The sequence below is a fragment of the Asparagus officinalis genome, chromosome 7 (genome assembly GCF_001876935.1).
Source record: "Asparagus officinalis chromosome 7, Aspof.V1, whole genome shotgun sequence".
Taxonomy (NCBI): domain Eukaryota; kingdom Viridiplantae; phylum Streptophyta; class Magnoliopsida; order Asparagales; family Asparagaceae; genus Asparagus; species Asparagus officinalis.
Window position 1 is genome coordinate 67,204,961 of NC_033800.1, and position 5,151 is coordinate 67,210,111.

Here is a 5,151-nt window from a genome sequence, read left to right on the forward strand (position 1 = left end):
TTCTTTTGTTCTTCTTGTCTAGAAAGTGATAAAGTTCAATTTGTTTTTGGTCTTAAAATAGTACTTATGAGGTGTTGATCTCGGTTGTTGCTAACATGAGAAGATTCCTCAAGAGACAAAGATGAAATGTTTGGGTTATGCTCTTTGTTCGTATAGGTACCGTTTGTCAAAGGGTTAAGTGGGGGGGTCAATGAGACTTAATCCCTTATTAACCCGTCAAACAAAAAAAATCTATACAATGATTAAAGTGAGTTAACCCTTCATAATTTGCCAAACACAAAAAATATAGAAGGATTAAGCTAACCCTTCTAGAGGGATTAAAATGAGTTAACCCCTCAAAATAAGGGGTTTACTAATATTCATATTTAGAAGGATTAAGAGTTAACCCTTCTAATTATAAATAAAATAGTCAAAATCCTTGTTATTCCCAAACACTAAAAATGATCACAATGGCTAAAATAAAACTTATATAACAGGTTAATAATTTAGTCCTTCGGATTTCCGAATGGGCTAACTTTGTTAATTATTCTCCTTAATCACTCTTCATTAACCCTTTACCAAACGGGGTCATAATCAACTACCGGGAAGGAGTAGACCATTCATCGGCGTTAAACCTTAGAATAAAACAAATAAAATAAAATAAAAATCCATCTTCAAGACAAAGATGAAAAATATTTACTTTCTTCCACAGGTTTCTTTGAGGAACATTTTAGGGAGAAATCAAAAAGAGAATTTCTATAATATCCATCTTCAAGTCAAAACAGGCCGCCGATCAACATGTAGCAAGGATAATTCTACCATGTTATTCGTATTATAGTATCCTTTATTGCATCAAAACTTCAAAATTATATGATGAAAATTAAAAATTATAATTATTTAATATGCTTGAAGAGTTTGACTGCTCCTTTTATGGACCAAAATCAACCTATTTTAAGCTGTGGTACTTTTTCAAATAACGGTTTATATGCATATCACACATGATTTGAACTTGGGTTGTTGTGACATTATGTTAAAGTCTCTTTCACTGCATCGAAGCTTCAAGTTGCGATTAAGATTAAGGGTTGTGATTGTAGAGATGGAGCTCAGAAGTGGATTCAGGCAGCAGACAGCTTGGCGGTCGACCGGGGCGGTCGACCGGGGCCCAGACCCGTTTTGCTTGGGTTTTCTATAAATACCCAAACTTGGTTTTAGGGTTTGTAAGCAAGGGGTTTTAGCAGCCATTGAGGGTGAGTTCTTGGGCTTCTATTGTTGGAGCAATTGGGAGAGATCAAGAGTGATTTGTTAAGGGTTTTGGTGAGAGATTTGTAACCCTAGTTGTATCCCCTTGATTTCTAATAGTGAAAACTCCCCCCTCCTTGCCCCGTGGATGTAGGCATCTTGTCAAACCACGTAAAACTGGTGTTTGATTGTTTGTGCTATTGATTTTGGTTGTGGTTTATCTTTTTCTCGGCGATTGGTTTGGGTTCTCGAGGCACAACAAGTGGTATCAGAGCTCCGGGCAACGCTTGGGCTTTTTGGAGGTGTAGATCAGTTGGGAAGTTCATCTAGAGCTTCGATTGGTGATAAATATGGGATCTTTGTGGTAAAGTTTCTATCTTTTTCAAGTTGGATCTATTTCCTATTTGTTCCGCAATTATTTATTGGGTGCTTTGAGATTATGGCCGGAAAAGATAAAAATGAGGAGAGTTCTTCTAGTGTGAAGGCCGTCCAAAGTTTGAATATATATTCTATGAAAATAGATGTGGAAAAGTTCAACGGCACAAATAATTTTGGACTTTAGCGATGTGAAGTCATGGATGCGTTAAATGCGTAAAATTTGAAAGATACGTTGGAGTTGGACGGGAAACCGACCAAAATTGATGATAAGGTTTGGAATAAAATGAATAGAACGGCGTGTGGTGTGATTAGGTCGTGCCTTAACCAAGATCTAAAATATGATGTGATGAATGAAACTTCGGCAAAGAAGATTTGGGAGGTCCTAGAGGGCAAATATTTGACGAAAAGCGTCGAAAATCGTTTGCATTTGAAGAGGAGGTTTTATCGCTTCCAATTGAAGAAGGGGACATCCATTAGTGATCACATGAACCACTACACGAAGCTACTTGCAGATTTGGCGAATGTGGATGTTATAGTTGAAGATGAAGACAATGCATTGTTATTATTGAGTTCATTGCCCGACGAGGAATATGAGACCTTCGTCCTCACCCTTATTAATGGGAAGGCATCTCTTTCGTATAGTGGGGTCACCGCAGCCCTTGTGAACTATCAACTTCGAAAGAAGGATAATGAGACTTCCATTGAGCCGGTTGCGGGGGCATTGGTTGCAAGAGTTAGAAGTCCAAACCGTGGAAGAAGGTCGCAGTCTAGAGGGGGGCATCCTGCAATTGGTAGGAATCAGTGTGCCTTTTGTAGAGAGGATGGACATTGGAAAGCCGAATGCCCAAAATTGCAAGCCGTGAATAATAAAGGGAAAGCTATTCAAGCTTCAGAGGTAAATGTTTCCAAGGCTAGTGGCGATGGTTCAGATTCAGATTCTTCGGGCTATTCGTGCCCAGCTCTTCCGTCAGTTGATGTTGTCGACTCCACCGAGTGGATGTTGGATTCTGATGCTACTTACCACATATGCCCTAGAAGGAATTGGTTCTCCAGCTTTCAGGAGTTGGAAAGAGGGGATGATGTTCTTATGGGTAATGATCACAGATGCCCTATTGGTGGTATTGGTACCGTTCGGATTCGGATGAGTGACGGGATGATCCGGGAGTTGGCTGATGTGAGGTTCGTTCCTCAACTGAGGAAGAACATCATTTCACTTGGGATATTGGAGGCAGCAGGCTATAGGGTGACTTTAGCGGATTCTCGCTTGAAGGTCACATTGGGGTCCATGATTGTGATGAAGGGCGTCAGGAGAAGTAACTTATATTATCTGCTTGGGAGCACGGTGATTGATAGAGCGCTGACGACTTCTATGGCTAGACTGTGGTATTATTTGGTGCTGGGATATATTATTGGTTATACCGTGCACAGATTGTTGAGAAGTGCTATGACCTGCAAATTGAAGTCCTGTGAGCACATTTGGATGAGCGAGAAGACCGAGGTGGAGTTTAGCACTTCTATCCATCGATCGAGGGGTCTTATTGGAGGTGTTCAGTCAAGCATTGGGGGGCTTTCCGAGGAGGCATCATCGGGAGGTAATCGTTATTTTTTTTCCTATGTTGGGGATTGTACTAGGCATATTTGGGTTGCAACCAAGTCCCGTTGGTATAAAGCCCTAGTAGTCCGTAACAGTTAGAGGAGGTGTATGGGCAGAAATGTTACCAGTCGTACTTGTTCTAGTAGGGGTCCTTTCTTGCATTGGGGCTGAGCTCATGGAAGTTGGAGACACTTCAGAGGAGAGGAGACAGTGGGGCGACGTGATGAGATGGTGGATTTAGTGGGCCGTTCTTTTCTGGAGGAGGATCGGCATTGGTTGTCAAGCAGTAGATCTGGTATTCAGGCTTCGACAGGTTTGGGTCATCTTATGAGGTTACCGACTGCTGCGTATAGAGTTGTTAGATCTGGTGGAGCTGTTTCAGATTTTGGTTGGCGTCGGATATTGGGCTACCCAGCACTTGGTCACATCGTGGATGTGAGATTGGATCCGATTGCGTATTTGGGATTCAGAGGCTCGTTCGGCTATCAGTGGGGAGCTTCTGAGTTTGGTCTAAGCAGGTTTGTCACTTTGGACTCTCGGCAGGTGGAGAGTATTGATCAGGTCAGAGGGATATCGCAGCGGGTGGAGGTTGATGCTACTCCACATTGGGTGGGGATTTCCCCACATACTCCAGGTCATTCTGCATTGTTTGGGATTCCAGCTGAGGTGGCACAACGTGAGAGTCATTTATTTATGGGTGCAGATGATGAGGTAGTTGATTTGGATGCAGCTGGTGGATATGTTTTTGATACGGCCATTGTTACATCTCAGGTGGAGGTATTGGATTGTTTTCAGATTGGGGTTGTTGATGATTCTATCAACTGCAATTTGGATTGAGGGCCTTTGGAGGCCATTGGGTGAACTACGTGAAGGCTTGATTCCTTGGAGAGGATACGTAGGCAGTCAGTTTTCTGATACAGCCGATTTAGTGAGTAGACACAGTTGTTTTGGGGTTGAGTGTTCGCACTCCCGTTTGGGTCTCGACGTGTTGTGATTAGAGTCTGTTGTCATGAGTCAGTTGCCATGGCGTACTGGATGCAACAGTTGAGGCATTGGTTTGGTTGGTGTCGGCTCAGTTTTGGTAGAATCTTCGCCGAGGTGGAGATTTGTAGAGATGAAGCTCAGAAGTGGATTCATGCAGCAGACAGCTTGGCGGTCGACCGGGGCGGTCGACCGCGTTCGTGCACGAGGCTTACTGGGCATCGGGATTGGTGGCGGTCGACCGCAGAAGTTTCTGCTTTCGGGTCGGTCGACCGCCGCGGGCGACCGCAGAAGTCTCTGGACCTCGGCGCGATGGATGACGGTCGACCGCGGCGGTCGACCGCCGTAGCGGTTTTGGGCTGGGTCTGTTTTCCAGACCCGTTTTGTTTGGGTTTTCTATAAATACCCAAACTTGGTCTTAGGGTTTGTAAGCAAAGGGTTTTAACAGCCATTGAGGGTGAGTTCTTGGGCTTCTATTGTTGGAGCAATTGGGAGAGATCAAGAGTGATTTGTTGAGGGTTTTGGTAAGAAATTTGTAACCCTAGTTGTATCCCCTTGATTTCTAATAGTGAAAACTCCTCCCTCCTTGCCCCGTGGACGTAGGCATCTTGCCGAACCACGTAAGACTGGTGTTTGATTGTTTGTGCTATTGATTTTGGTTGTGGTTTATCTTCTTCTCGACGATTGGTTTGGGTTCTCGAGGCACAACAGTGATTTTATATCTACCACGTAGATTATATATGGGTTTAAACGCACTTCTAAAAGCTGACTCAAAAAGCCTCTTAACTCTTGTCTTCACAAAAGTCTTCAAACCAACATCAACCTACTCACACAACACTGTAAGCTCATTGCACATGCCATCACATTGCTTCACTCCAAAGATACTCTATCCTTGTACCTAACCTAAAAGCTAAAATGTTTAAAAATTCACAACTTGAAGGAACAAATTTAAGAAGATCTATCCTCTTCTTCCAAAATTA